The sequence below is a fragment of the Paroedura picta genome, chromosome 1 (assembly GCF_049243985.1).
Source record: "Paroedura picta isolate Pp20150507F chromosome 1, Ppicta_v3.0, whole genome shotgun sequence".
Lineage (NCBI taxonomy): Eukaryota > Metazoa > Chordata > Lepidosauria > Squamata > Gekkonidae > Paroedura > Paroedura picta.
In genome coordinates this window covers 200,874,534-200,895,460 of record NC_135369.1, presented here as the reverse complement: position 1 = coordinate 200,895,460, position 20,927 = coordinate 200,874,534, and positions in this window count along the sequence as shown.

Here is a 20,927-nt window from a genome sequence, read left to right as displayed (position 1 = left end):
CAAGCGGAGTTTAATTCCCCTCTCCTCTCCAGGCGGGGTTTGATTCCCCTCTCCTCTCCAAGCGGGGTTTGATTCCCCTCTCCTCTCCAAGCGAGGTTTGATTCCCCTCTCCTCTCCAGGCTGGGTTTGATTCCCCTCTCCTCTCCAAGCGGGGTTTGATTCCCCTCTCCTCTCCAGGCGGGGTTTGATTCCCCTCTCCTCTCCAAGCGGGGTTTGATTCCCCTCTCCTCTCCAGGCGGGGTTTGATTCCCCTCTCCTCTCCAAGCGGGGTTTGATTCCCCTCTCCTCTCCACGCGGGGTTTGATTCCCCTCTCCTCTCCAAGCGGGGTTTGATTCCCCTCTCCTCTCCAGGCGGGGTTTGATTCCCCTCTCCTCTCCAAGCGGGGTTTGATTCCCCTCTCCTCTCCAAGCGGGGTTTGATTCCCTTCTCCTCTCCAAGCGGGGTTTGATTCCCCTCTCCTCTCCAAGCGGGGTTTGATTCCCCTCTCCACTCCAAGCGGGGTTTGATTCCCCTCTCCTCTCCAAGCGGGGTTTGATTCCCCTCTCCTCTCCAAGCGGGGTTTGACTCCCCTCTCCTCTCCAAGCGGGGTTTGATTCCCCTCTCCTCTCCAAGCTGGGTTTGATTCCCCTCTCCTCTCCAAGCGGGGTTTCATTCCCCTCTCCTCTCCAAGCGGGGTTTGATTCCCCTCTCCTCTCCAAGGGGGGTTTGATTCCCCTCTCCTCTCCAAGCGGGGTTTGATTCCCGTCTCCTCTCCAGGCTCGGTTTGATTCCCCTCTCCTCTCCAGGCTCGGTTTGATTCCCCTTTCCTCTCCAAGCGGGGTTTGATTCCCCTCTCCTCCCCAAGCGGGGTTTGATTCCCCTCTCTTCTCCAAGCGGAGTTTAATTCCCCTCTCCTCTCCAGGCGGGGTTTGATTCCCCTCTCCTCTCCAAGCGGGGTTTGATTCCCCTCTCCTCTCCAAGCGAGGTTTGATTCCCCTCTCCTCTCCAGGCTGGGTTTGATTCCCCTCTCCTCTCCAAGCGGGGTTTGATTCCCCTCTCCTCTCCAAGCGGGGTTTGATTCCCCTCGCCTCTCCAAGCGGGGTTTGATTCCCCTCTCCTCTCCAAGCTGAGTTTGATTCCCCTCTCCTCTCCAAGCGGGGTTTGATTCCCCTCTCCTCTCCAAGCGGGGTTTGATTCCCCTCTCCTCTCCAAGCGGGGTTTGATTCCCCTCTCCTCTCCAGGCTCGGTTTGATTCCCCTTTCCTCTCCAAGCGGGGTTTGATTCCCCTCTGCTCTCCAAGCGGGGTTTGATTCCCCTCTCCTCTCCAAGCGGAGTTTGATTCCCCTCTCATCTCCAGGTGGGGTTTGATTCCCCTCTCCTCTCCAAGCGGGGTTTGATTCCCCTCTCCTCTCCAAGCGGGGTTTGATTCCCCTCTCCTCTCCAAGCGGGGTTTGATTCCCCTCTCCTCTCCAAGTGGGGTTTGATTCCCCTCTCCTCTCCAAGCGGAGTTTGATTCCCCTCTCCTCTCCAAGCGGGGTTTGATTCCCCTCTCCTCTCCAAGCGGGGTTTGATTCCCCGCTCCTCTCCATGCGGGGTTTGACTCCCCTCTCCTCTCCAAGCGGGGTTTGATTCCCCTCTCCTCTCCAAGCTGGGTTTGATTCCCCTCTCCTCTCCAAGCGGGGTTTGATTCCCCTCTCCTCTCCTAGCGGGGTTTGATTCCCCTCTCCTCTCCAAGCGGTGTTTGATTCCCCTCTCCTCTCCAGGCGGGGTTTGATTCCCCTCTCCTCTCCAAGCGGGGTTTGATTCCCCTCTCCTCTCCACGCGGGGTTTGATTCCCCTCTCCTCTCCCAGCGGGGTTTGATTCCCCTCTCTTCTCCAAGCGGGGTTTGATTACCCTCTCCTCTCCAGGCGGGGTTTGATTCCCCTCTCCTCTCCAAGCGGGGTTTGATTCCCCTCTCCTCTCCAGGCGGGGTTTGATTCCCCTCTCCTCTCCAAGAGGGGTTTGATTCCCCTCTCCTCTCCAAGCGGGGTTTGATTCCCCTCTCCTCTCCAAGCGGGGTTTGATTCCCCTCTCCTCTCCAAGCGGGGTTTGATTCCCTTCTCCTCTCCAAGCGGGGTTTGATTCCCCTCTCCTCTCCAAGCGGGGTTTGATTCCCCTCTCCTCTCCAAGCGGGGTTTGATTCCCCTCTCCTCTCCAAGCGGGGTTTGATTCCCCTCTCCTCTCCAAGTGGGGTTTGACTCCCCTCTCCTGTCCAAGCGGGGTTTGATTCTCCTCTCCTCTCAAAAGCTGGGTTTGATTCCCCTCTCCTCTCCAGGCGGGGTTTGATTCCCCTCTCCTCTCCAAGCGGGGTTTGATTCCCCTCTCCTCTCCAAGCGGGGTTTCATTCCCCTCTCCTCTCTAAGAGGGTTTGATTCCCCTCTCCTCTCCAAGCGGGGTTTGATTCCCCTCTCCTCTCCAAGCGGGGTTTGATTCCCTTCTCCTCTCCAAGAGGGGTTTGATTCCCCTCTCCTCTCCAAGCAGGGTTTGATTCCCCTCTCCTCTCCAAGAGAGGTTTGATTCCCCTCTACTCTCCAAGCGGGGTTTGATTCCCCTCTCCTCTCCAAGCGGGGTTTGATTCCCCTCTCCACTCCAAGCCGGGTTTGATTCCCCACTCCTCTCCAAGCGGGGTTTGATTCCCTTCTCCTCTCCAAGCGGGGTTTGATTCCCCTCTCCTCTCCAAGCGGGGTTTGATTCCCCTCTCCTCTCCAAGCGGGGTTTGATTCCCCTCTCCTCTCCAAGCGGGGTTTGATTCCCCTCTCCTCTCCAAGCTGGGTTTGATTCCCCTCTCCTCTCCAAGCTGGGTTTGATTCCCCTCTCCTCTCCAAGCGGGGTTTGATTCCCCTCTCCTCTCCAAGTGGGGTTTGATTCCCCTCTCCTCTCCAAGCGGGGTTTGATTCCCCTCTCCTCTCCAAGCGGGGTTTGATTCCCCTCTCCTCTCCAAGCGGGGTTTGATTCCCCTCTCCTCTCCAAGCGGGGTTTGACTCCCCTCTCCTCTCCAAGCGGGGTTTGATTCCCCTCTCCTCTCAAAAGCTGGGTTTGATTCCCCTCTCCTCTCCAGGCGGGGTTTGATTCCCCTCTCCTCTCCAAGCGGGGTTTGATTCCCCTCTCCTCTCCAAGGGGGGTTTGATTCCCCTCTCCTCGCCAAGCGGGGTTTCATTCCCCTCTCCTCTCCAATAGGGTTTGATTCCCCTCTCCTCTCCAAGCGGGGTTTGATTCCCCTCTCCTCTCCAAGCTGGGTTTGATTCCCCTCTCCTCTCCAAGAGGGGTTTGATTCCCCTCTCCTCTCCAAGCGGGGTTTGATTCCCCTCTCCTCTCCAAGCGGGGTTTGATTCCCCTCTCCTCTCCAAGCGTGGTTTGATTCCCCTCTCCTCTCCAAGCGTGGTTTGATTCCCCTCTCCTCTCCAAGCGGGGTTTGATTCCCCTCTCCTCTCCAAGCGGGGTTTGATTCCCCTCTCCTCTCCAAGCGGGTTTTGATTCCCCTCTCCTCTCCAAGCGGGGTTTGATTCCCCTCTCCTCTCCAAGCGGGGTTTGATTCCCCTCTCCTCTCCAAGCGGGGTTTGATTCCCCTCTCCTCTCCAGGCTCGGTTTGATTCCCCTTTCCTCTCCAAGCGGGGTTTGATTCCCCTCTGCTCTCAAAGCGGGTTTTGATTCCCCTCTCCTCTCCAAGCGGAGTTTGATTCCCCTCTCATCTCCAGGTGGGGTTTGATTCCCCTCTCCTCTCCAAGCGGGGTTTGATTCCCCTCTCCTCTCCAAGCGGGGTTTGATTCCCCTCTCCTCTCCAGGCTGGGTTTGATTCCCCTCTCCTCTCCAAGCGGGGTTTGATTCCCCTCTCCTCTCCAAGCGGAGTTTGATTCCCCTCTCCTCTCCAAGCGGGGTTTGATTCCCCTCTCCTCTCCAAGCGGGGTTTGATTCCCCTCTCCTCTCCAAGCGGGGTTTGACTCCCCTCTCCTCTCCAAGCGGGGTTTGATTCCCCTCTCCTCTCCAAGCTGGGTTTGATTCCCCTCTCCTCTCCAAGCGGGGTTTGATTCCCCTCTCCTCTCCAGGCGGGGTTTGATTCCCCTCTCCTCTCCAAGCGGGGTTTGATTCCCCTCTCCTCTCCAGGCGGGGTTTGATTCCCCTCTCCTCTCCAAGCGGGGTTTGATTCCCCTCTCCTCTCCACGCGGGGTTTGATTCCCCTCTCCTCTCCAAGCGGGGTTTGATTCCCCTCTCCTCTCCAGGCGGGGTTTGATTCCCCTCTCCTCTCCAAGCGGGGTTTGATTCCCCTCTCCTCTCCAAGCGGGGTTTGATTCCCTTCTCCTCTCCAAGCGGGGTTTGATTCCCCTCTCCTCTCCAAGCGGGGTTTGATTCCCCTCTCCACTCCAAGCGGGGTTTGATTCCCCTCTCCTCTCCAAGCGGGGTTTGATTCCCCTCTCCTCTCCAAGCGGGGTTTGACTCCCCTCTCCTCTCCAAGCGGGGTTTGATTCCCCTCTCCTCTCCAAGCTGGGTTTGATTCCCCTCTCCTCTCCAAGCGGGGTTTGATTCCCCTCTCCTCTCCAAGCGGGGTTTGATTCCCCTCTCCTCTCCAAGGGGGGTTTGATTCCCCTCTCCTCTCCAAGCGGGGTTTGATTCCCCTCTCCTCTCCAGGCTGGGTTTGATTCCCCTCTCCTCTCCAGGCTCGGTTTGATTCCCCTTTCCTCTCCAAGCGGGGTTTGATTCCCCTCTCCTCCCCAAGCGGGGTTTGATTCCCCTCTCTTCTCCAAGCGGAGTTTAATTCCCCTCTCCTCTCCAGGCGGGGTTTGATTCCCCTCTCCTCTCCAAGCGGGGTTTGATTCCCCTCTCCTCTCCAAGCGAGGTTTGATTCCCCTCTCCTCTCCAGGCTGGGTTTGATTCCCCTCTCCTCTCCAAGCGGGGTTTGATTCCCCTCTCCTCTCCAGGCGGGGTTTGATTCCCCTCTCCTCTCCAAGCGGGGTTTGATTCCCCTCTCCTCTCCAGGCGGGGTTTGATTCCCCTCTCCTCTCCAAGCGGGGTTTGATTCCCCTCTCCTCTCCAGGCGGGGTTTGATTCCCCTCTCCTCTCCAAGCGGGGTTTGATTCCCCTCTCCTCTCCACGCGGGGTTTGATTCCCCTCTCCTCTCCAAGCGGGGTTTGATTCCCCTCTCCTCTCCAGGCGGGGTTTGATTCCCCTCTCCTCTCCAAGCGGGGTTTGATTCCCCTCTCCTCTCCAAGCGGGGTTTGATTCCCTTCTCCTCTCCAAGCGGGGTTTGATTCCCTTCTCCTCTCCAAGCGGGGTTTGATTCCCCTCTCCTCTCCAAGCGGGGTTTGATTCCCCTCTCCACTCCAAGCGGGGTTTGATTCCCCTCTCCTCTCCAAGCGGGGTTTGATTCCCCTCTCCTCTCCAAGCGGGGTTTGACTCCCCTCTCCTCTCCAAGCGGGGTTTGATTCCCCTCTCCTCTCCAAGCTGGGTTTGATTCCCCTCTCCTCTCCAAGCGGGGTTTGATTCCCCTCTCCTCTCCAAGCGGGGTTTGATTCCCCTCTCCTCTCCAAGGGGGGTTTGATTCCCCTCTCCTCTCCAAGCGGGGTTTGATTCCCCTCTCCTCTCCAGGCTGGGTTTGATTCCCCTCTCCTCTCCAGGCTCGGTTTGATTCCCCTTTCCTCTCCAAGCGGGGTTTGATTCCCCTCTCTTCTCCAAGCGGAGTTTAATTCCCCTCTCCTCTCCAGGCGGGGTTTGATTCCCCTCTCCTCTCCAAGCGGGGTTTGATTCCCCTCTCCTCTCCAAGCGGGGTTTGATTCCCCTCTCCTCTCCACGCGGGGTTTGATTCCCCTCTCCTCTCCAAGCGGGGTTTGATTCCCCTCTCCTCTCCAGGCGGGGTTTGATTCCCCTCTCCTCTCCAAGCGGGGTTTGATTCCCCTCTCCTCTCCAAGCGGGGTTTGATTCCCCTCTCCTCTCCAGGTGGGGTTTGATTCCCCTCTCCTCTCCAAGCGGGGTTTGATTCCCCTCTCCTCTCCAAGCGGGGTTTGATTCCCCTCTCCTCTCCAAGCGGGGTTTGATTCCCCTCTCTTCTCCAAGCGGGGTTTGATTCCCCTCTCCTCTCCAAGCGGGGTTTGATTCCCTTCTCCTCTCCAAGCGGGGTTTGATTCCCTTCTCCTCTCCAAGCGGGGTTTGATTCCCCTCTCCTCTCCAAGCGGGGTTTGATTCCCCTCTCCACTCCAAGCGGGGTTTGATTCCCCTCTCCACTCCAAGCGGGGTTTGATTCCCCTCTCCTCTCCAAGCGAGGTTTGATTCCCCTCTCCTCTCCAGGCTGGGTTTGATTCCCCTCTCCTCTCCAAGCGGGGTTTGATTCCCCTCTCCTCTCCAGGCGGGGTTTGATTCCCCTCTCCTCTCCAAGCGGGGTTTGATTCCCCTCTCCTCTCCAGGCGGGGTTTGATTCCCCTCTCCTCTCCAAGCGGGGTTTGATTCCCCTCTCCTCTCCACGCGGGGTTTGATTCCCCTCTCCTCTCCAAGCGGGGTTTGATTCCCCTCTCCTCTCCAGGCGGGGTTTGATTCCCCTCTCCTCTCCAAGCGGGGTTTGATTCCCCTCTCCTCTCCAAGCGGGGTTTGATTCCCTTCTCCTCTCCAAGCGGGGTTTGATTCCCTTCTCCTCTCCAAGCGGGGTTTGATTCCCCTCTCCTCTCCAAGCGGGGTTTGATTCCCCTCTCCACTCCAAGCGGGGTTTGATTCCCCTCTCCTCTCCAAGCGGGGTTTGATTCCCCTCTCCTCTCCAAGCGGGGTTTGACTCCCCTCTCCTCTCCAAGCGGGGTTTGATTCCCCTCTCCTCTCCAAGCTGGGTTTGATTCCCCTCTCCTCTCCAAGCGGGGTTTGATTCCCCTCTCCTCTCCAAGCGGGGTTTGATTCCCCTCTCCTCTCCAAGGGGGGTTTGATTCCCCTCTCCTCTCCAAGTGGGGTTTGATTCCCCTCTCCTCTCCAAGCGGGGTTTGATTCCCCTCTCCTCTCCAAGCGGGGTTTGATTCCCCTCTCCTCTCCAAGCGGGGTTTGATTCCCCTCTCCTCTCCAAGCGGGGTTTGACTCCCCTCTCCTCTCCAAGCGGGGTTTGATTCCCTCCTCTCAAAAGCTGGGTTTGATTCCCCTCTCCTCTCCAGGCGGGGTTTGATTCCCCTCTCCTCTCCAAGCGGGGTTTGATTCCCCTCTCCTCTCCAAGGGGGGTTTGATTCCCCTCTCCTCGCCAAGCGGGGTTTCATTCCCCTCTCCTCTCCAATAGGGTTTGATTCCCCTCTCCTCTCCAAGCGGGGTTTGATTCCCCTCTCCTCTCCAAGCTGGGTTTGATTCCCCTCTCCTCTCCAAGCGGGCTTTGATTCCCCTCTCCTCTCCAAGCGGGGTTTGACTCCCCTCTCCTCTCCAAGCGGGGTTTGATTCCCCTCTCCTCTCAAAAGCTGGGTTTGATTCCCCTCTCCTCTCCAGGCTGGGTTTGATTCCCCTCTCCTCTCCAAGCGCGGTTTGATTCCCCTCTCCTCTCCAAGCGTGGTTTGATTCCCCTCTCCTCTCCAAGCGGGCTTTGATTCCCCTCTCCTCTCCACGCGGGCTTTGATTCCCCTCTCCTCTCCAAGAGGGGTTTGATTCCCCTCTCCTCTCCAGGCGGGGTTTGATTCCCCTCTCCTCTCCAAGCGGGGTTTGATTCCCCTCTCCTCTCCAAGCGGGGTTTGATTCCCCTCTCCTCTCCAAGCGGGGTTTCATTCCCCTCTCCTCTCCAAGCGGGGTTTGATTCCCCTCTCTTCTCCAAGCGGGGTTTGATTCCCCTCTCCTCTCCAAGCGGGGTTTGATTCCCCTCTCCTCTCCAAGCGGGGTTTGATTCCCCTCTCCTCTCCAAGCGGGGTTTGATTCCCCTCTCCTCTCCAAGAGGGTTTGACTCCCCTCTCCTCTCCAAGAGGGTTTGATTCCCCTCTCCTCTCCAAGCGGGGTTTGATTCCCCTCTCCTCTCCAAGCGGGGTTTGATTCCCCTCTCCTCTCCAAGCGGGGTTTGATTCCCCTCTCCTCTCCAAGAGGGTTTGATTCCCCTCTCCTCTCCAAGCGGGGTTTGATTCCCCTCTCCTCTCCAAGCGGGGTTTGATTCCCCTCTCCTCTCCAAGCGGGGTTTGATTCCCCTCTCCTCTCCAAGCGTGGTTTGATTCCCCTCTCCTCTCCAAGCGGGCTTTGATTCCCCTCTCCTCTCCAAGCGGGCTTTGATTCCCCTCTCCTCTCCAAGAGGGGTTTGATTCCCCTCTCCTCTCCAAGAGGGGTTTGATTCCCCTCTCCTCTCCAAGCGGGGTTTGATTTCCCTCTCCTCTCCAAGCGGGGTTTGATTCCCCTCTCCTCTCCAAGCGGGCTTTGATTCCCCTCTCCTCTCCAAGCGGGGTTTGATTCCCCTCTCCTTTCCAAGCGTGGTGTGATTCCCCTCTCCTCTCCACGCGCGGTGTGATTCCCCTCTCCTCTCCAAGCGGGGTTTGATTCCCTTCTCCTCTCCAAGCGGGGTTTGATTCCCCTCTCCTCTCCAAGCGGGGTTTGATTCCCCTCTCCTCTCCAGGCGGGGTTTGATTCCCCTCTCCTCTCCAAGCGGGGTTTGATTCCCCTCTCCTCTCCAAGCGGGGTTTGATTCCCCTCTCCTCTCCAAGCGGGGTTTCATTCCCCTCTCCTCTCCAAGCGGGGTTTGATTCCCCTCTCTTCTCCAAGCGGGGTTTGATTCCCCTCTCCTCTCCAAGCGGGGTTTGATTCCCCTCTCCTCTCCAAGCGGGGTTTGATTCCCCTCTCCTCTCCAAGCGGGGTTTGATTCCCCTCTCCTCTCCAAGAGGGTTTGATTCCCCTCTCCTCTCCGAGCGGGGTTTGATTCCCCTCTCCTCTCCAAGCGGGGTTTGATTCCCCTCTCCTCTCCAAGCGGGCTTTGATTCCCCTCTCCTCTCCAAGCGGGCTTTGATTCCCCTCTCCTCTCCAAGCGGGCTTTGATTCCCCTCTCCTCTCCAAGCGGGGTTTGATTTCCCACTCCTCTCCAAGCGGGGTTTGATTCCCCTCTCCTCTCCAAGCGGGCTTTGATTCCCCTCTCCTCTCCAAGCAGGGTTTGATTCCCCTCTCCTCTCCAAGCGGGGTTTGATTCCCCTCTCCTCTCCAAGCGGGGTTTCATTCCCCTCTCCACTCCAGGCGGGGTTTGATTCCCGTCACCTCTCCAGGCTGGGTTTGATTCCCCTCTCCTCTTCAAGAGGGGTTTGATTCCCCTCTCCTCTCCAAGCGGGGTTTGATTCCCTTCTCTCCAAGAGGGGTTTGATTCCCCTCTCCTCTCCAAGCGGGGTTTGATTCCCCTCTCCTCTCCAGGCTGGGTTTGATTCCCCTCTCCTCTCCAAGCGGGGTTTGATTCTTCTCTCCTCTCCAAGAGGGGTTTGATTCCCCTCTACTCTCCAAGTGGGGTTTGATTCCCCTCTCCTCTCCAAGCGGGGTTTGATTCCCCTCTCCACTCCAAGCCGGGTTTGATTCCCCTCTCCTCTCCAAGTGGGGTTTGATTCCCTTCTCCTCTCCAAGCGGGGTTTGATTCCCCTCTCCTCTCCAAGCGGGGTTTGATTCCCCTCTCCTCTCCAAGCGGGGTTTGATTCCCCTCTCCTCTCCAAGCTGGGTTTGATTCAGCTCTCCTCTCCAAGCGGGGTTTGATTCCCCTCTCCTCTCCAGGCGGGGTTTGATTCCCCTCTCCTCTCCAGGTAGGGTTTGATTCCCCTCTCCTCTCCAAGCGGGGTTTGATTCCCCTCTTCTCTCCAGGCTGGGTTTGATTCCCCTCTCCTCTCCAGGCTGGGTTTGATTCCCCTCTCCTCTCTAAGCGGGGTTTGATTCCCCTCTCCTCTCCAAGCGGGGTTTCATTCCCCTCTCCTCTCCAAGCGCGGTTTGATTCCCCTCTCTTCTCCAAGCGGGGTTTGATTCCCCTCTCCTCTCCAAGCGGGGTTTGATTCCCCTCTCCTCTCCAAGCGGGGTTTGATTCCCCTCTCCTCTCCAAGCTGGGTTTGATTCCCCTCTACTCTCCAAGAGGGGTCTGATTGCCTTCTCCTCTCCAAGCGGGGTTTGATTCCCCTCTCCTCTCCAAGAGGGGTTTGATTCCCCTCTCCTCTCCAAGCGGGGTTTGGTTCCCCTCTCCTCTCCAACCTGGGTTTGATTCCCCTCTCCTCTCCAAGTGGGGTTTGATTCCCTTCTCCTCTCCAAGCGGGGTTTGATTCCCCTCTCCTCTCCAAGCGGGGTTTGATTCCCCTCTCCTCTCCAAGCGGGGTTTGATTCCCCTCTCCTCTCCAAGCTGGGTTTGATTCAGCTCTCCTCTCCAAGCGGGGTTTGATTCCCCTCTCCTCTCCAGGCGGGGTTTGATTCCCCTCTCCTCTCCAGGTAGGGTTTGATTCCCCTCTCCTCTCCAAGCGGGGTTTGATTCCCCTCTTCTCTCCAGGCTGGGTTTGATTCCCCTCTCCTCTCCAGGCTGGGTTTGATTCCCCTCTCCTCTCTAAGCGGGGTTTGATTCCCCTCTCCTCTCCAAGCGGGGTTTCATTCCCCTCTCCTCTCCAAGCGCGGTTTGATTCCCCTCTCTTCTCCAAGCGGGGTTTGATTCCCCTCTCCTCTCCAAGCGGGGTTTGATTCCCCTCTCCTCTCCAAGCGGGGTTTGATTCCCCTCTCCTCTCCAAGCTGGGTTTGATTCCCCTCTACTCTCCAAGAGGGGTCTGATTGCCTTCTCCTCTCCAAGCGGGGTTTGATTCCCCTCTCCTCTCCAAGAGGGGTTTGATTCCCCTCTCCTCTCCAAGCGGGGTTTGGTTCCCCTCTCCTCTCCAACCTGGGTTTGATTCCCCTCTCCTCTCCAAGCGGGGTTTGATTCCGTCTCTTCTCCAGGCTGGGTTTGATTCCCCTCTCCTCTCCAGGTGGGGTTTGATTCCCCTCTCCTCTCCAAGCGGGGTTTGATTCCCCTCTCCTCTCCAGGCTGGGTTTGATTCCCCTCTCCTCTCCAGGCTGGGTTTGATTCCCCTCTCCTCTCCAAGCGGGGTTTGATTCCCTTCTCCTCTCCAAGAGGGGTTTGATTTCCCTCTCCTCTCCAAGCGGGGTTTGATTCCCCTCTCCTCTCCAGGCTGGGTTTGATTTCCCTCTCCTCACCAAGCGGGGTTTGATTCCCCTCTCCTCTCCAGGCTGGGTTTGATTCCCCTCTCCTCTCCAAGCGGGGTTTCATTCCCCTCTCCTCTCTAAGCGGGGTTTGATTCCCCTCTCCTCTCCAAGCGGGGTTTCATTCCCCTCTCCTCTCCAAGCGGGGTTTCATTCCCCTCTCTTCTCCAAGCGGGGTTTGATTCCCCTCTCCTCTCCAAGCGGGGTTTGATTCCCCTCTCCTCTCCAGGCTGGGTTTGATTCCCCTCTCCTCTCCAAGCGGGGTTTGATTCCCCTCTCCTCTCCAAGAGGGGTTTGATTCCCCTCTCCTCTCCAAGCGGTGTTTGATTCCCCTCTTCTCTCCAGGCTGGGTTTGATTCCCCTCTCCTCTCCTGGCTGGGTTTGATTCCCCTCTCCTCTCCAAGCGGGGTTTGATTCCCCTCTCCTCTCCAGGCTGGGTTTCATTCCCCTCTCCTCTCCAAGCAGGGTTTGATTCCCCTCTCCTCTCCAAGAGAGGTTTGATTCCCCTCTACTCTCCAAGCGGGGTTTGATTCCCCTCTCCTCTCCAAGCGGGGTTTGATTCCCCTCTCCACTCCAAGCCGGGTTTGATTCCCCTCTCCTCTCCAAGCGGGGTTTGATTCCCTTCTCCTCTCCAAGCGGGGTTTGATTCCCCTCTCCTCTCCAAGCGGGGTTTGATTCCCCTCTCCTCTCCAAGCGGGGTTTGATTCCCCTCTCCTCTCCAAGCGGGGTTTGATTCCCCTCTCCTCTCCAAGCTGGGTTTGATTCCCCTCTCCTCTCCAAGCTGGGTTTGATTCCCCTCTCCTCTCCAAGCGGGGTTTGTTTCCCCTCTCCTCTCCAGGCGGGGTTTGATTCCCCTCTCCTCTCCAAGAGGGGTTTGATTCCCCTCTCCTCTCCAAGCGGGGTTTGATTCCCCTCTCCTCTCCAAGCGGGGTTTGATTCCCCTCTCCTCTCCAAGCGGGGTTTGATTCCCTTCTCCTCTCCAAGCGGGGTTTGATTCCCCTCTCCTCTCCAAGCTGAGTTTGATTCCCCTCTCCTCTCCAAGCGGGGTTTGATTCCCCTCTCCTCTCCAAGCGGGGTTTGATTCCCCTCTCCTCTCCAAGCGGGGTTTGATTCCCCTCTCCTCTCCAGGCTCGGTTTGATTCCCCTTTCCTCTCCAAGCGGGGTTTGATTCCCCTCTGCTCTCAAAGCGGGTTTTGATTCCCCTCTCCTCTCCAAGCGGAGTTTGATTCCCCTCTCATCTCCAGGTGGGGTTTGATTCCCCTCTCCTCTCCAAGCGGGGTTTGATTCCCCTCTCCTCTCCAAGCGGGGTTTGATTCCCCTCTCCTCTCCAGGCTGGGTTTGATTCCCCTCTCCTCTCCAAGCGGGGTTTGATTCCCCTCTCCTCTCCAAGCGGGGTTTGATTCCCCTCTCCTCTCCAAGCGGGGTTTGATTCCCCTCTCCTCTCCAAGCGGGGTTTGACTCCCCTCTCCTCTCCAAGCGGGGTTTGACTCCCCTCTCCTCTCCAAGCGGGGTTTGATTCCCCTCTCCTCTCCAAGCTGGGTTTGATTCCCCTCTCCTCTCCAAGCGGGGTTTGATTCCCCTCTCCTCTCCAGGCGGGGTTTGATTCCCCTCTCCTCTCCAAGCGGGGTTTGATTCCCCTCTCCTCTCCAGGCGGGGTTTGATTCCCCTCTCCTCTCCAAGCGGGGTTTGATTCCCCTCTCCTCTCCACGCGGGGTTAGATTCCCCTCTCCTCTCCAAGCGGGGTTTGATTCCCCTCTCCTCTCCAGGCGGGGTTTGATTCCCCTCTCCTCTCCAAGCGGGGTTTGATTCCCCTCTCCTCTCCAAGCGGGGTTTGATTCCCTTCTCCTCTCCAAGCGGGGTTTGATTCCCTTCTCCTCTCCAAGCGGGGTTTGATTCCCCTCTCCTCTCCAAGCGGGGTTTGATTCCCCTCTCCACTCCAAGCGGGGTTTGATTCCCCTCTCCTCTCCAAGCGGGGTTTGATTCCCCTCTCCTCTCCAAGCGGGGTTTGACTCCCCTCTCCTCTCCAAGCGGGGTTTGATTCCCCTCTCCTCTCCAAGCTGGGTTTGATTCCCCTCTCCTCTCCAGGCGGGGTTTGATTCCCCTCTCCTCTCCAGGCTGGGTTTGATTCCCCTCTCCTCTCCAAGCGGGGTTTGATTCCCCTCTCCTCTCCAAGAGGGGTTTGATTCCCCTCTCCTCTCCAGGCGGTGTTTGATTCCCCTCTTCTCTCCAGGCTGGGTTTGATTCCCCTCTCCTCTCCTGGCTGGGTTTGATTCCCCTCTCCTCTCCAAGCGGGGTTTGATTCCCCTCTCCTCTCCAGGCTGGGTTTCATTCCCCTCTCCTCTCCAAGAGAGGTTTGATTCCCCTCTACTCTCCAAGCGGGGTTTGATTCCCCTCTCCTCTCCAAGCGGGGTTTGATTCCCCTCTCCACTCCAAGCCGGGTTTGATTCCCCTCTCCTCTCCAAGCGGGGTTTGATTCCCTTCTCCTCTCCAAGCGGGGTTTGATTCCCCTCTCCTCTCCAAGCGGGGTTTGATTCCCCTCTCCTCTCCAAGCGGGGTTTGATTCCCCTCTCCTCTCGAAGCTGGGTTTGATTCCCCTCTCCTCTCCAAGCTGGGTTTGATTCCCCTCTCCTCTCCAAGCTGGGTTTGATTCCCCTCTCCTCTCCAAGCGGGGTTTGTTTCCCCTCTCCTCTCCAGGCGGGGTTTGATTCCCCTCTCCTCTCCAAGAGGGGTTTGATTCCCCTCTCCTCTCCAAGCGGGGTTTGATTCCCCTCTCCTCTCCAAGCGGGGTTTGATTCCCCTCTCCTCTCCAAGCGGGGTTTGATTCCCTTCTCCTCTCCAAGCGGGGTTTGATTCCCCTCTCCTCTCCAAGCTGAGTTTGATTCCCCTCTCCTCTCCAAGCGGGGTTTGATTCCCCTCTCCTCTCCAAGCGGGGTTTGATTCCCCTCTCCTCTCCAAGCGGGGTTTGATTCCCCTCTCCTCTCCAGGCTCGGTTTGATTCCCCTTTCCTCTCCAAGCGGGGTTTGATTCCCCTCTGCTCTCAAAGCGGGTTTTGATTCCCCTCTCCTCTCCAAGCGGAGTTTGATTCCCCTCTCATCTCCAGGTGGGGTTTGATTCCCCTCTCCTCTCCAAGCGGGGTTTGATTCCCCTCTCCTCTCCAAGCGGGGTTTGATTCCCCTCTCCTCTCCAGGCTGGGTTTGATTCCCCTCTCCTCTCCAAGCGGGGTTTGATTCCCCTCTCCTCTCCAAGCGGAGTTTGATTCCCCTCTCCTCTCCAAGCGGGGTTTGATTCCCCTCTCCTCTCCAAGCGGGGTTTGATTCCCCTCTCCTCTCCAAGCGGGGTTTGACTCCCCTCTCCTCTCCAAGCGGGGTTTGATTCCCCTCTCCTCTCCAAGGGGGGTTTGATTCCCCTCTCCTCTCCAAGCGGGGTTTGATTCCCCTCTCCTCTCCAGGCTGGGTTTGATTCCCCTCTCCTCTCCAGGCTCGGTTTGATTCCCCTTTCCTCTCCAAGCGGGGTTTGATTCCCCTCTCCTCCCCAAGCGGGGTTTGATTCCCCTCTCTTCTCCAAGCGGAGTTTAATTCCCCTCTCCTCTCCAGGCGGGGTTTGATTCCCCTCTCCTCTCCAAGCGGGGTTTGACTCCCCTCTCCTCTCCAAGCGGGGTTTGATTCCCCTCTCCTCTCCAAGGGGGGTTTGATTCCCCTCTCCTCTCCAAGCGGGGTTTGATTCCCCTCTCCTCTCCAGGCTGGGTTTGATTCCCCTCTCCTCTCCAGGCTCGGTTTGATTCCCCTTTCCTCTCCAAGCGGGGTTTGATTCCCCTCTCCTCCCCAAGCGGGGTTTGATTCCCCTCTCTTCTCCAAGCGGAGTTTAATTCCCCTCTCCTCTCCAGGCGGGGTTTGATTCCCCTCTCCTCTCCAAGCGGGGTTTGATTCCCCTCTCCTCTCCAAGCGAGGTTTGATTCCCCTCTCCTCTCCAGGCTGGGTTTGATTCCCCTCTCCTCTCCAAGCGGGGTTTGATTCCCCTCTCCTCTCCAGGCGGGGTTTGATTCCCCTCTCCTCTCCAAGCGGGGTTTGATTCCCCTCTCCTCTCCAGGCGGGGTTTGATTCCCCTCTCCTCTCCAAGCGGGGTTTGATTCCCCTCTCCTCTCCACGCGGGGTTTGATTCCCCTCTCCTCTCCAAGCGGGGTTTGATTCCCCTCTCCTCTCCAGGCGGGGTTTGATTCCCCTCTCCTCTCCAAGCGGGGTTTGATTCCCCTCTCCTCTCCAAGCGGGGTTTGATTCCCTTCTCCTCTCCAAGCGGGGTTTGATTCCCTTCTCCTCTCCAAGCGGGGTTTGATTCCCCTCTCCTCTCCAAGCGGGGTTTGATTCCCCTCTCCACTCCAAGCGGGGTTTGATTCCCCTCTCCTCTCCAAGCGGGGTTTGATTCCCCTCTCCTCTCCAAGCGGGGTTTGACTCCCCTCTCCTCTCCAAGCGGGGTTTGATTCCCCTCTCCTCTCCAAGCTGGGTTTGATTCCCCTCTCCTCTCCAAGCGGGGTTTGATTCCCCTCTCCTCTCCAAGCGGGGTTTGATTCCCCTCTCCTCTCCAAGGGGGGTTTGATTCCCCTCTCCTCTCCAAGCGGGGTTTGATTCCCCTCTCCTCTCCAGGCTGGGTTTGATTCCCCTCTCCTCTCCAGGCTCGGTTTGATTCCCCTTTCCTCTCCAAGCGGGGTTTGATTCCCCTCTCTTCTCCAAGCGGAGTTTAATTCCCCTCTCCTCTCCAGGCGGGGTTTGATTCCCCTCTCCTCTCCAAGCGGGGTTTGATTCCCCTCTCCTCTCCAAGCGGGGTTTGATTCCCCTCTCCTCTCCACGCGGGGTTTGATTCCCCTCTCCTCTCCAAGCGGGGTTTGATTCCCCTCTCCTCTCCAGGCGGGGTTTGATTCCCCTCTCCTCTCCAAGCGGGGTTTGATTCCCCTCTCCTCTCCAAGCGGGGTTTGATTCCCCTCTCCTCTCCAGGCGGGGTTTGATTCCCCTCTCCTCTCCAAGCGGGGTTTGATTCCCCTCTCCTCTCCAAGCGGGGTTTGATTCCCCTCTCCTCTCCAAGCGGGGTTTGATTCCCCTCTCTTCTCCAAGCGGGGTTTGATTCCCCTCTCCTCTCCAAGCGGGGTTTGATTCCCTTCTCCTCTCCAAGCGGGGTTTGATTCCCTTCTCCTCTCCAAGCGGGGTTTGATTCCCCTCTCCTCTCCAAGCGGGGTTTGATTCCCCTCTCCACTCCAAGCGGGGTTTGATTCCCCTCTCCACTCCAAGCGGGGTTTGATTCCCCTCTCCTCTCCAAGCGAGGTTTGATTCCCCTCTCCTCTCCAGGCTGGGTTTGATTCCCCTCTCCTCTCCAAGCGGGGTTTGATTCCCCTCTCCTCTCCAGGCGGGGTTTGATTCCCCTCTCCTCTCCAAGCGGGGTTTGATTCCCCTCTGCTCTCCAGGCGGGGTTTGATTCCCCTCTCCTCTCCAAGCGGGGTTTGATTCCCCTCTCCTCTCCACGCGGGGTTTGATTCCCCTCTCCTCTCCAAGCGGGGTTTGATTCCCCTCTCCTCTCCAGGCGGGGTTTGATTCCCCTCTCCTCTCCAAGCGGGGTTTGATTCCCCTCTCCTCTCCAAGCGGGGTTTGATTCCCTTCTCCTCTCCAAGCGGGGTTTGATTCCCTTCTCCTCTCCAAGCGGGGTTTGATTCCCCTCTCCTCTCCAAGCGGGGTTTGATTCCCCTCTCCACTCCAAGCGGGGTTTGATTCCCCTCTCCTCTCCAAGCGGGGTTTGATTCCCCTCTCCTCTCCAAGCGGGGTTTGACTCCCCTCTCCTCTCCAAGCGGGGTTTGATTCCCCTCTCCTCTCCAAGCTGGGTTTGATTCCCCTCTCCTCTCCAAGCGGGGTTTGATTCCCCTCTCCTCTCCAAGCGGGGTTTGATTCCCCTCTCCTCTCCAAGGGGGGTTTGATTCCCCTCTCCTCTCCAAGTGGGGTTTGATTCCCCTCTCCTCTCCAAGCGGGGTTTGATTCCCCTCTCCTCTCCAAGCGGGGTTTGATTCCCCTCTCCTCTCCAAGCGGGGTTTGATTCCCCTCTCCTCTCCAAGCGGGGTTTGACTCCCCTCTCCTCTCCAAGCGGGGTTTGATTCCCTCCTCTCAAAAGCTGGGTTTGATTCCCCTCTCCTCTCCAGGCGGGGTTTGATTCCCCTCTCCTCTCCAAGCGGGGTTTGATTCCCCTCTCCTCTCCAAGGGGGGTTTGATTCCCCTCTCCTCGCCAAGCGGGGTTTCATTCCCCTCTCCTCTCCAATAGGGTTTGATTCCCCTCTCCTCTCCAAGCGGGGTTTGATTCCCCTCTCCTCTCCAAGCTGGGTTTGATTCCCCTCTCCTCTCCAAGCGGGCTTTGATTCCCCTCTCCTCTCCAAGCGGGGTTTGACTCCCCTCTCCTCTCCAAGCGGGGTTTGATTCCCCTCTCCTCTCAAAAGCTGGGTTTGATTCCCCTCTCCTCTCCAGGCTGGGTTTGATTCCCCTCTCCTCTCCAAGCGCGGTTTGATTCCCCTCTCCTCTCCAAGCGTGGTTTGATTCCCCTCTCCTCTCCAAGCGGGCTTTGATTCCCCTCTCCTCTCCACGCGGGCTTTGATTCCCCTCTCCTCTCCAAGAGGGGTTTGATTCCCCTCTCCTCTCCAGGCGGGGTTTGATTCCCCTCTCCTCTCCAAGCGGGGTTTGATTCCCCTCTCCTCTCCAAGCGGGGTTTGATTCCCCTCTCCTCTCCAAGCGGGGTTTCATTCCCCTCTCCTCTCCAAGCGGGGTTTGATTCCCCTCTCTTCTCCAAGCGGGGTTTGATTCCCCTCTCCTCTCCAAGCGGGGTTTGATTCCCCTCTCCTCTCCAAGCGGGGTTTGATTCCCCTCTCCTCTCCAAGCGGGGTTTGATTCCCCTCTCCTCTCCAAGAGGGTTTGACTCCCCTCTCCTCTCCAAGAGGGTTTGATTCCCCTCTCCTCTCCAAGCGGGGTTTGATTCCCCTCTCCTCTCCAAGCGGGGTTTGATTCCCCTCTCCTCTCCAAGCGGGGTTTGATTCCCCTCTCCTCTCCAAGAGGGTTTGATTCCCCTCTCCTCTCCAAGCGGGGTTTGATTCCCCTCTCCTCTCCAAGCGGGGTTTGATTCCCCTCTCCTCTCCAAGCGGGGTTTGATTCCCCTCTCCTCTCCAAGCGTGGTTTGATTCCCCTCTCCTCTCCAAGCGGGCTTTGATTCCCCTCTCCTCTCCAAGCGGGCTTTGATTCCCCTCTCCTCTCCAAGAGGGGTTTGATTCCCCTCTCCTCTCCAAGAGGGGTTTGATTCCCCTCTCCTCTCCAAGCGGGGTTTGATTTCCCTCTCCTCTCCAAGCGGGGTTTGATTCCCCTCTCCTCTCCAAGCGGGCTTTGATTCCCCTCTCCTCTCCAAGCGGGGTTTGATTCCCCTCTCCTTTCCAAGCGTGGTGTGATTCCCCTCTCCTCTCCACGCGCGGTGTGATTCCCCTCTCCTCTCCAAGCGGGGTTTGATTCCCTTCTCCTCTCCAAGCGGGGTTTGATTCCCCTCTCCTCTCCAAGCGGGGTTTGATTCCCCTCTCCTCTCCAGGCGGGGTTTGATTCCCCTCTCCTCTCCAAGCGGGGTTTGATTCCCCTCTCCTCTCCAAGCGGGGTTTGATTCCCCTCTCCTCTCCAAGCGGGGTTTCATTCCCCTCTCCTCTCCAAGCGGGGTTTGATTCCCCTCTCTTCTCCAAGCGGGGTTTGATTCCCTCTCCTCTCCAAGCGGGGTTTGATTCCCCTCTCCTCTCCAAGAGGGTTTGATTCCCCTCTCCTCTCCGAGCGGGGTTTGATTCCCCTCTCCTCTCCAAGCGGGGTTTGATTCCCCTCTCCTCTCCAAGCGGGCTTTGATTCCCCTCTCCTCTCCAAGCGGGCTTTGATTCCCCTCTCCTCTCCAAGCGGGCTTTGATTCCCCTCTCCTCTCCAAGCGGGGTTTGATTTCCCGCTCCTCTCCAAGCGGGGTTTGATTCCCCTCTCCTCTCCAAGCGGGCTTTGATTCCCCTCTCCTCTCCAAGCAGGGTTTGATTCCCCTCTCCTCTCCAAGCGGGGTTTGATTCCCCTCTCCTCTCCAAGCGGGGTTTCATTCCCCTCTCCACTCCAGGCGGGGTTTGATTCCCGTCACCTCTCCAGGCTGGGTTTGATTCCCCTCTCCTCTTCAAGAGGGGTTTGATTCCCCTCTCCTCTCCAAGCGGGGTTTGATTCCCTTCTCTCCAAGAGGGGTTTGATTCCCCTCTCCTCTCCAAGCGGGGTTTGATTCCCCTCTCCTCTCCAGGCTGGGTTTGATTCCCCTCTCCTCTCCAAGCGGGGTTTGATTCCCCTCTCCTCTCCAAGAGGGGTTTGATTCCCCTCTACTCTCCAAGTGGGGTTTGATTCCCCTCTCCTCTCCAAGCGGGGTTTGATTCCCCTCTCCACTCCAAGCCGGGTTTGATTCCCCTCTCCTCTCCAAGTGGGGTTTGATTCCCTTCTCCTCTCCAAGCGGGGTTTGATTCCCCTCTCCTCTCCAAGCGGGGTTTGATTCCCCTCTCCTCTCCAAGCGGGGTTTGATTCCCCTCTCCTCTCCAAGCTGGGTTTGATTCAGCTCTCCTCTCCAAGCGGGGTTTGATTCCCCTCTCCTCTCCAGGCGGGGTTTGATTCCCCTCTCCTCTCCAGGTAGGGTTTGATTCCCCTCTCCTCTCCAAGCGGGGTTTGATTCCCCTCTTCTCTCCAGGCTGGGTTTGATTCCCCTCTCCTCTCCAGGCTGGGTTTGATTCCCCTCTCCTCTCTAAGCGGGGTTTGATTCCCCTCTCCTCTCCAAGCGGGGTTTCATTCCCCTCTCCTCTCCAAGCGCGGTTTGATTCCCCTCTCTTCTCCAAGCGGGGTTTGATTCCCCTCTCCTCTCCAAGCGGGGTTTGATTCCCCTCTCCTCTCCAAGCGGGGTTTGATTCCCCTCTCCTCTCCAAGCTGGGTTTGATTCCCCTCTACTCTCCAAGAGGGGTCTGATTGCCTTCTCCTCTCCAAGCGGGGTTTGATTCCCCTCTCCTCTCCAAGAGGGGTTTGATTCCCCTCTCCTCTCCAAGCGGGGTTTGGTTCCCCTCTCCTCTCCAACCTGGGTTTGATTCCCCTCTCCTCTCCAAGCGGGGTTTGATTCCGTCTCTTCTCCAGGCTGGGTTTGATTCCCCTCTCCTCTCCAGGTGGGGTTTGATTCCCCTCTCCTCTCCAAGCGGGGTTTGATTCCCCTCTCCTCTCCAGGCTGGGTTTGATTCCCCTCTCCTCTCCAGGCTGGGTTTGATTCCCCTCTCCTCTCCAAGCGGGGTTTGATTCCCTTCTCCTCTCCAAGAGGGGTTTGATTTCCCTCTCCTCTCCAAGCGGGGTTTGATTCCCCTCTCCTCTCCAGGCTGGGTTTGATTTCCCTCTCCTCACCAAGCGGGGTTTGATTCCCCTCTCCTCTCCAGGCTGGGTTTGATTCCCCTCTCCTCTCCAAGCGGGGTTTCATTCCCCTCTCCTCTCTAAGCGGGGTTTGATTCCCCTCTCCTCTCCAAGCGGGGTTTCATTCCCCTCTCCTCTCCAAGCGGGGTTTCATTCCCCTCTCTTCTCCAAGCGGGGTTTGATTCCCCTCTCCTCTCCAAGCGGGGTTTGATTCCCCTCTCCTCTCCAGGCTGGGTTTGATTCCCCTCTCCTCTCCAAGCGGGGTTTGATTCCCCTCTCCTCTCCAAGAGGGGTTTGATTCCCCTCTCCTCTCCAAGCGGTGTTTGATTCCCCTCTTCTCTCCAGGCTGGGT